The sequence below is a fragment of the Scylla paramamosain genome, chromosome 8 (genome assembly GCF_035594125.1).
Source record: "Scylla paramamosain isolate STU-SP2022 chromosome 8, ASM3559412v1, whole genome shotgun sequence".
NCBI lineage: Eukaryota > Metazoa > Arthropoda > Malacostraca > Decapoda > Portunidae > Scylla > Scylla paramamosain.
This window is the reverse complement of record NC_087158.1, coordinates 21,352,213-21,362,039: the sequence shown is the minus strand read 5'-3', so window position 1 is coordinate 21,362,039 and position 9,827 is coordinate 21,352,213. Positions and strand designations below refer to the sequence as shown.

General features: G+C 43.7%; 1 long non-coding RNA gene across 1 annotated transcript in view; it reads left to right on the top strand.

The window, feature by feature from the left end:
- LOC135102596 (uncharacterized) overlaps positions 1 to 7,161 on the top strand; it is a 121,660-nt gene extending 114,499 nt beyond the window's left edge. Inside the window, exon 4 of the long non-coding RNA XR_010269698.1 lies at positions 7,033 to 7,161. This is a non-coding gene — a long non-coding RNA (uncharacterized LOC135102596). The remainder of the gene's footprint in view (positions 1 to 7,032) is intronic.
- The last annotated feature ends 2,666 nt before the right edge of the window (positions 7,162 to 9,827 follow it).

Genomic DNA, 9,827 nt, shown 5'->3' with positions numbered 1-9,827 from the left:
TGTGTGTGTTTTAGGCTTAACCCCATCCCTTCCCCTTGTGCTGCGACCAGTGAGTGTATAACAGGAATGAGAAAATAAGGAAGAGAGGACGGGAACCCAAAAAAAAAAAAAAAAGCGGTACAGTATTTAGAAGACAGACACAATTTAAGCCGTAGAATGCCCGACGTAAGTGAGAGTGATCACTTGACACCTGCGCTCCCAAGGTATGCGTGGGCAGGGGCGGGGAGGGAGGGGCAGGTTAGAGAGGAAGAGGGGAAGGAAGGAAAGAAAAGGCATTCCAAGCAACCACTGTCCTCCTCTCCTTATCTTTCTTTTCTTCACTTTACTTATTATCTTTCTCTCCTCCTCCTCCTCCTCCTCCTCCTCCTCCTCCTCTTCACCAAGATTACTATTATTGTCGCCAAAACCAACAAATATTTCTTTTTTTTTCTTTATGGTTGACTTAAGAAAACCATCACTACCACCACCACCACCATCACCATAAAAATAATGAACACATTTTTCTTTATTTCTAGTTAACTTTCTAGCTATTTATTTTCACTATATCCTTGTTTTTTTCCTTACATAATGCATTTTTACTATCTGCATTTTAAATTATCCATATTTTTTTTATCCTTCCATATTTTTTTCTGCCTCCTTTGTTCTTCTCCTCCTTCATTCAGTCTCCCGATTTGGCCTTTCTTCCATTCTTTTATCCAAGAGAGAGAGAGAGAGAGAGAGAGAGAGAGAGAGAGAGAGAGAGAGAGAGAGAGAGAGAGAGGGGGGATAGGGATAAGAGGGAGAGACCGACACAGACAGTTCAAATTAGAATTCAATTATTTTTTTGTTATCTTCATAAAACATTGTCATTCTCACAAACCTACTGACTTGCTGTTATACTCGTATACTTAAAGAAACAAGTCATGGTATGTGTGTGTGTGAGAGAGAGAGAGAGAGAGAGAGAGAGAGAGAGAGAGAGAGAGAGAGAGAGAGAGAGAGAGAGAGAGAGAGAGAGAGAGAGAGAAAACACCCCTCCCTTCACCACCCTACCCTCCCCTAGCACCCCCTCCCTGTGTTCCATCCTCCAGCTAGTAACGTCATTCCAGTGTCTTAATAAACATCTCCCGTCCACATCCTCGCTGACCCATTAGCGTCTGGCGGCTGACCTTCACTCCCTCCCTCATGTGCGTGTGACTCCTACAACTCGTCTTGATGCGGCAAGTACACACGAGTGCTTGTGTACGTGTGTGTCCATCCGGGCGAGCAGCAACGATTCAATAACGAGCTCAGCATAAACGAGCGGCTTTTACTGGCATCATAAGGTTAGTCCGCGTGTCAAGGGGCAGACCGCAAGGCGCGTCTCCGGGTCCAATTCCAGTTCGATGTCTCGTGTACATTTGCATCATTATTACCTTGTCCTGCTCCCTCTTGCTGGTGCTTTTCTGGCTTTTTTTCTTCTTCTTCTTCTTCTTCTTCTTCTTCTTCTTGTGTGTGTGTGTGTGTCTGTGTGTGTAGATGGTGTCGTTCTTGTAAGGTGGCGGGTGTGGCTGGTTCTGGCACGTATGGTTTTGTGTTAGTCCTCACGAATAAGTCTTCTTTGTGTTTTGAATCTCGTTGTACTGTTGCGTCTCATCAAGTAAATGTGTATCCAAAGGAGTGTCATGGACTCAGACACCACTAGACAAGCCAAAACACAAGCAGGAGTGGATTGTGAGAAGAGTATTGGGTTTAGTGTACAATTGTCAGTTAGTGAATGCGAGGAATTCTGAGAGTACAATAAGTAGTAGGTATGCGATTCAGAATGGGCAAGAATGAAATGATGAGGAGATACGGGATTGTGTTGGAGGCTGCAGGAGACAAGGATCACACATGTAGAATGAGAGGGTAATGTTGTTGAGAGAGAGAGAGAGAGAGAGAGAGAGAGAGAGAGAGAGAGAGAGAGAGAGAGAGAGAGAGAGAGAGAGAGAGAGAGAGAGAGAGAGAGAGAGAGAGAGAGAGAGAGAGAGAGAGAGTTGCCAAATGTCATACCTTAGCCACTCCATGAACCCCAAAGAACAGACGAGAAATTTCATGGACACGCGTCATATAGATGGAGACTTGTGCTGAATTTATAGTTAAATGTTAGGTGTGAGAGTGGAAACCAATTTCTATCTTTCGGGTTTTCATTTAGCTTTCATACCTGCTTGTACCAACGAAGAGGCTGCTGCTTTTGTGTGTGTTCCGGGTTTGGCCCCTATTAGGTCGTCGCCCTTGTTTCTGCTTTTTTGGGACAATACTGAAGCTGCTCATAAAATAATCTGTACATATTTTGTCCGGTAGGGGGCGGGAATTTGTAATAGTAATAATAGTAATTTCATTCTGTCCCGAGGTATGGGCAAGCTTACTACAAAAGCAATTAACAGACTGAACATAAATACAAGTTATAGCTAAAATAAATGCAAACACAAAATAAAAGTACATTATAATAAACCTAGAAATTTTAATACACACAATATCTATATATGCATTTGGGATCACTTTTCCTTATTTCTGTAAGGTCCTCGTGATTGTCTCATCGTTACGGCGAACTTTTTTTTCCGGTTTGATGTTTTGTGCTCGCTCCTGCTGATTGTGTGTTCTCTGTTGACTTGCACAGTACAAGAACTTATGAACACAAGAAAATAACCGAAGCTGCAAGAAACCGTCAAGCTTTAATTTAACGTCTGGAACATACCTACCTATTTCCGACGTGTCATAAATTTCTTGATGGTCACATTTAAGTTCTAACATTCGTGGTTGTATTCCCTAGTGTTAAAACATTCTCTTAATCCATGTAGTTACGTCCAAGTCATGTACTTCCAATTAGGTACCTGCAGCTGAAACTTTGCGGTCTGGTCTAGTTTTACTCATACACCCGGCCGTCCTTTTCGTCATCTACCTGTATGACCCATGTAGCTGAGCGAGCAGGCAGGCACGGTGTATTCCAGCAGGTGCAGCCACTAACGATGATCTGTGTGCCTGTTGAAGTATTTCTCATATCAACACCATACGACAACTTCATGATTTTGTGTCGTGATTTTGTGTCGTTCTAGGTTGTGTGTCCTATCCTTGCTTATGGTAGTTTGTTTTTTTGGCGGGAGAGGTAGCGCTTTCTTGTAACCGTAGCCAGCTTCTTCTTGCTTCTTTATCACGGCGATCTAATTCAATTTTTTTTTTCTCACCCTCAAAAGAAAATTTCTATGCTTTCGTGTGACATTGTACTGAGCGCCGCCTTCACCTCTATCATCTGTCGTCACCATTATTGGTGTCACCGTCACCACCGTTAATACCACTTCATCTTGTCACCTTAACGTTACAAATAAGCCCAATATTCATACTTATATTCCGTACTTCCTGAATACTATATTCTCCTTTATTATGAGACCATTCCAAGGCGCGTCTTTATAACAGCCGCAAAGTTGTAATGGCCTTCACTAATGTAGCGACGATGCTTGTGAAATGAAGCGCTTTATTGTTTATTGTTATTATTTCTTTATCATTCAGACACATTTTCCAGTCCACACTTGCCTGCCGTTCCAGTCTCGTCCCTGCAATTTCCTTTCCTCTCCCTTCTTTCCCACTTCCTCTCGTTCTCGTTTCAGCCGGCCAGTCTGCATCCCCGCCATTCCCCTCTTTTCCACTCCGTAACCTCACCTTTCCCCCTTCCCACCCCACTCATTTCCTCCTCCCCACCCCTAACTTTTCTCCCCTTTTTTTCTCCCCTCCCCCGCGCCCCCGAGCCCCGCCCCTCCCCAGGCAGTCGGACAGCCATAAACCTCCCACCCTGAGTCTCCGCCGGGAGTCACCAGCTACACGAATTCGAGAGTGCCGACCCCCTGCATAAACTTGTACATATCGCTGCGCCGAGTGCCAGTTTGGGGTGCCACGGGGACGCTCTTAACGGGTTGGTGGCACTGAGGGCATTAATGGCCTTGTAGTGCCAGTAGGGAGCTCGCCCACGTGTGTCGCGGAGGCCTGGTTGGGTGGAGAGGGAGGGAGACAGGGAGGGTAGGTGGGTGGGAGGGAAGGAGAGAGGGAGGGAAAGCGCGCAAGGTGTGTGTGTGTGTGTGTGTGTGTGTGTAGCAGGGACAGTAGAAGAAATGGGACGTGTGAGAGGGGAAAAAAAAAGTGAAAAGAAACGTCTCTGAAGGAGGGGAAACTATGGGGGAGATGCATATGATATGTAAGTAGATGAGAGAGAAAAAAAGGTGATAAGGGATATGAGTTAGAGAGAGAGAGAGAGAGAGAGAGAGAGAGAGAGAGAGAGAGAGAGAGAGAGAGAGAGAGGAGAGAGAGAGTATGAGATGACAGTGTGAAGGATGAAGATTGAGAAGAGGAGGTTGGGAAGTAAAATGACAGAGGTTAGTGGGAGGAAAAAAAATAGTGATTGTAAAAGGGCAAGATAAGATACAAATGAACACAGAAGAATGAAAAGAAAGAAAACTTTTGGCCCTTGAGATAAGCTACATTATCTAGAGCAAGAGGTGAAGGATTATAAAAAAAAAAAAAACGAAGGATTAGGAGAACAACAAGGATATTATGACTAAAGGTGAGTGGATATCTGAAAGAAGAAGAGGGACACAGCAAAAGACGAAGGATACAAAAGACGGAAGAGGAAAAGGAGAGCAAGGAAATTATGACAAGAGATGAGGAGTGAATATCTGAGAAAGGAAGACAGGAAGAGTGGGAGGTCCGGCCAGCCAACCAGCCAGCCAGCAAGTCAGTCAGTCAGTCAGTCAGTCAGTCAGCAGGGATGGTAAGCAGACTCAGCAGTAGTATTACCATTGTCAGGTGCCCCGCGGGACGCTCTAACCTGAGTTATGTTGGGAGGCAGCCAACCTACCAGGAATTTATGGACCCAAAGATCTTTCCTCCACCTCACCTTAGTCTTCTCTCCCTCCCTCCTTCCGTCTCCCTACCTCCCTCTCTCTCTCTCCCTCCCTCATGTCCAGTACTACCTTCAGCCTTCCCTCCTTCCCTTCCTCCTCCTCCTCCTCCTCCTCCTCCTCCTCCTCCTCCATCTCCTCATTGGACGTCTAGCATTCCTCACTGTAATCTCTCGCTCTCACTGTTTCCTCACTACTTCCTGTGTCCCTCCTCTCTCCACTCTCCCTCCTCTCCCTCCCTCAACACACACACATGTACGTCTCTTAGTGTGTGTGTGTGTGTGTGTGTGTCGCCTCCCATGTGACTCCCGTACTGCATTAGGTTAAATGTTTGCCTGCTTGATTTGCATGAGTTATATGACTTGTCTTGGTTTTGTGCTTTGTGTTTGTTTGTGTTTGCTCAGGAGGGAGATGTGTGTTCTTCTTTTTTTTTTTTTTATCCTTCTTCTTGTAGTGGGTGAGTGTCGTGATGTTGTTGTTGATTTGGTTTTTACTCTCGTCTTTTTTTTTTTTTTGCTTCTTTTACTGCTTGTACTATTTATTTATTTATTTGTTTGTTTACTAATTTATTTATTATTATTTTTATTATTATTATTATTATTATTATTATTATTATTATTATTATTATTATTATTATTATTATCATTATTGTTGTTGTTGTTATTACTATTATTATTATTATTATTATTATCATTATTATTATTATTATTATTATTATTATTATTATTATTGTTATTATTGTTATTATTATCATTATTATTATTATTATTATTATTATTATCATCATCATTATTATTATTCTTGTTGTTGTTACTACTGCTGCTACTACTACTACTACTACTACTACTACTACTACTACTACTACTACTACTACTACTACTACTACTACTACTACTACCATCATCATCATCATCATCATCATCATCATCATCATCATCATCATCATCATCATCATCATCATCATCATTATTATTATTATTATTATTATTATTATTATTATTATTATTATTATTATTATTATTATTATTATTATTATTATTATTATTATTATTGTTGTTGTTACCGACTGCTTAAAATTCCATGGTGGAAATGCCAGAGAGAGAGAGAGAGAGAGAGAGAGAGAGAGAGAGAGAGAGAGAGAGAGAGAGAGAGAGAGAGAGAGATGATTAGAGGTAGTGGTGATTTGTGAGAGTGATGTTCCGGGATGAGAAAAACAACAGTGTGTGTGTGTGTGTGTGTGTGTGTGTGTGTGTGTGTGTGTGTGTGTGTGTGTGTGTGTGTGTGTGTGTGTGTGTGGCAGAGTAGTAAGAGGGACTCGTAGGAATGAAGGAGGAAGAGGAGGAAAGGGAAGAAATGAAAGAAACAAGGAAACTAACAATAAAGGAAGACCAAGCATGACCAAAAAAAAAGAAGAAGAGGATACAGAGCAGAGGAATACTGAGAGAGAGAGAGAGAGAGAGAGAGAGAGAGAGAGAGAGAGAGAGAGAGAGAGAGAGAGAGAGAGAGAGAGAGAGAGAGAGAGAGAGAGAGACGGAGGCAGCCAGGGAGGAGGGAAGAAGAAGGAAGAAGAGACCAGACTCCTCTCTTATCTGAGCATTCGTGTTCCTGCCAATAGCTGCCGCCTGTATATCAGTCACTCCCCAGCCAGCCACACCTGCCTACACACACACCTACCTCCCTTGATTTACACAGCCCTCCACACCCGCCGAATCCGCCCTTGAACCACATCTCATTAAGGGTCAGTGTTCCCTCGGGGCGTGCCGGTGATAATGGACCTTAGCACCACTGAGTTTGAGGGTCATAATGGCGGATCTGAACCCCTGGTAATGGTTGTGGGAGGCGGCCGGCGGTGTCAGGTGATAGGTCGCTTTTTCCTATTATTCTTGCGATTCTCGGTTGACACTTGGCGACCAGAATTTATGCTAGTTGGCGCGACCATAAGAGGAGGTGAGAGGGACGGGGTGGGGTGGAGGAGGTGAAAGGGGTGTGAGACAGTCATGGGGTTTGGGACTGGGAGAGTGGTGGTGGTGGTGGTGGTGGTGGTGGGGAAGAGAGATTTTTGGCATGTTTTGGCCCAGCTCTTGAGGGATTTATTTATCTCTTTTACTTCTTAAATTTCCCTTTTTCTCACTCCGCCTTTTTCTCGCAGGCTTGAGGGGAGGATGGATGGAGTCCGCGGCCCGGCACCCCTGCCATCCGTGCCGCCCCTCCTGTTGCCGCCGCTGCCACCGCCATCACCTCTGCCGCCACGCGAGAGTGAGTACGAGTATCATAATAAACCTCGTGCGTCACTTACACACACACACACACACACACACACACACACACACACACACACACACACGGACCCAAAACCAAACTGAAATAAAAATCTTAACCATCCAGTTCTCTCCGAAGGAAAAAAAAAATATAAAACTAAGAAGAAAAAAAAATATATAGTCAGAGTTAGAAAAGACAAGGAAAAATGGAAACAGAGGAGAAGCAGAAAGAGAAGAAATGGGAAAGGAGAAGGTGAGGAGGTGAGGAGAAAGAAGAACCGTATCCCCAGGAGTGGCGGAGATGGAGGAACTGCTTGAGGTCCTGTAAGAAAGACATTTGGGGGTAAATGAGATGTGGAGGAAAGTTCTGAGATAGTGCTGTGTGTGGGCAACCAGGCTAATATGTGGGAGAAGAGAGGTGGAGGGGGAGGGAAAGGAGGGAGGGAGAGTGTCTGGCGAGAGGAGGGAAGGAGGGAGGGAGGGCGAGATGGAGAGATGCGAATGAGACAGAGATAAAAGAATGAGATGAGAGGAAGGGAGTAGGAACAAGGGAGGCTGAGGGAGGGAAGGAGATATAGAGTTACACTAGAGGAGAGAGAAAGGGGGAGGGAGGAGGAGCATAAAAAAAATAAAAAGAATGAGAAGAAAAGGGAGAGAAGCAAACACACACACACACACACACACACACACACACACACACACACACACACACACACACACACACACACACACACACACACACACACACACACACACACACAGGTAAATTATGTCAACGCAAGAGGGGTGACGTGGCCCACACACAGGTGAGATTGCAAGCAGGTGTGAGGAGGGAAGATTGGATGCAAGCACAGGAGGAGGAGGAGGAGGAGGAGAAGGAGAGGGAATAAGGAAGTAGAAGGGAAAATGAAGGTGAAAATTAGTCTCTTTTTCCCCTCTTTGTTTCGTTGGGTATTTAGGAAAAGTTTTTTTTTTTACGCTGTGTTACTTTGGTAGTCCTGTTTGTGTGTGTGTGTGTGTGTGTGTGTGTGTGTGTGTGTGTGTGTGTGTGTGTGTGTGTGTGTGTGTGTGTGTGTGCGCGCGCGTGTGCGTGTGCGTGCTTGACAGTATGTAGTGTTATGTTATTACTATTGTTATTGTTACTACCACCACTACTACTACTACTACTACAACTACTAATACTACTACTACTACTACTACTACTACTACTACTACTTTCCTTTTCAATATTTCCTGAAAACACCACCACCACCACCACCACCAATGCAGCTTTCTCCCTGCTCCCTACCACCACCACCACCACCACCAGCAACACCATAACCTCCCCTCCCTTCACCCCTTCACAACCACACACCACCGCCGCCTTGCATCTCGGGTTATAACAATCATATGCAAATTGGATGAGGTCATTAAGGCAGGTGCGCGGCGTCACCGGGCTCTGCGTCGTCTTATCGTCGATCGTAAAGCTTCCTCGAGTCAATAGTGGTTCGTTGTCATCTCCGGAGGCCGCGTGCAAGTCGAGGGAGGGATGGGGTAAGGAGGAGGGAGAGGAGGAGATGAGGGAGTGAGGGGAGTTTGAGGTTTTGGAGGGAAGAAGGTTAAGAGAAATTAAGGTTGGGAGAGGAATGTATAATGAAGTATAGAGGTTGAGTAAGGAAGGAATAAAGGAAGGAAGGTATAAGGCAAGAAGGAAGGTGTAAGGGAAGGAGAAGGAAGGAAGGTGTAAGGGAAGGGGAAGGAAGGAAGGTGTAAGGGAAGGGGAAGGAAGGAAGGCGATGAAGATAAGGAAATATAGGAAGAAAGGAAGGGAGGAATGAAGAGAGGGCGTGTATCTGTTTTTAAGATTTCGTCATCAGGTTGTGTGTCTTCATGTGTTCATTTTTTTTCTCTTTCATCGTCCATTCTCCTATTATTTTCATTTTAACGTTTTAGTATTATTTATTATTATTTTTTTTTAACTTATCCCTTAAACAGTTTCGGATGGTAATATCTTTAACGGGCGGCGCCATATGACACCATTGTCTCTAATTTAATTCTTCTCTTGCCTGCAGTGTCTCGTCAGAAGACTGTTTTTCTTCTGCACCTCTTTCGCTTAGTTTGCCTCCATTTAGGTTTAGTTTCTCTTCATGATATATTAAGTTAATTATAGTCTCTGTTTATTTATTCATTTATTTGTTTATTTATGTATTGATATTTTTATTCGTTTCCTCTTGGTTGGTGCAGCCATCGCCGCGCCCACTTCATGTCTCCCACAGACTTCACGTCAGTCATCGTGCCTTTCACTCACCTCTTGGGTTAATTTGTAGAATAATGTAAAAAAAATAAGGAAAGAAAGAAACTGCTTTAATTGCATGAACACACGAGTGCAGACGGACAGATCATGTTCACAGCTACTTTTTGCATTCACTTACTTATCATACAATGGAAAAGAAAGAGTAGGGCGAGAAAGTCGCAGGAATGAAACAATATAAGGATAAATGAGCGAATACACAGACGAACAGAAAAAAAAATCACGTCAGGTTTTATATTTTTCAATGACTTATTGTCTTCCTCTTGTTACAAAATTTTTAAAAAGCGAGAAAGAATAGGAAATTAGGTGATGCAGGAAGACAAACATAATAAAGTGGAAAAATAGAACTGAAGTAGAATTATCGAGATAGAATAAAGAAAAAGACATGAATGATCG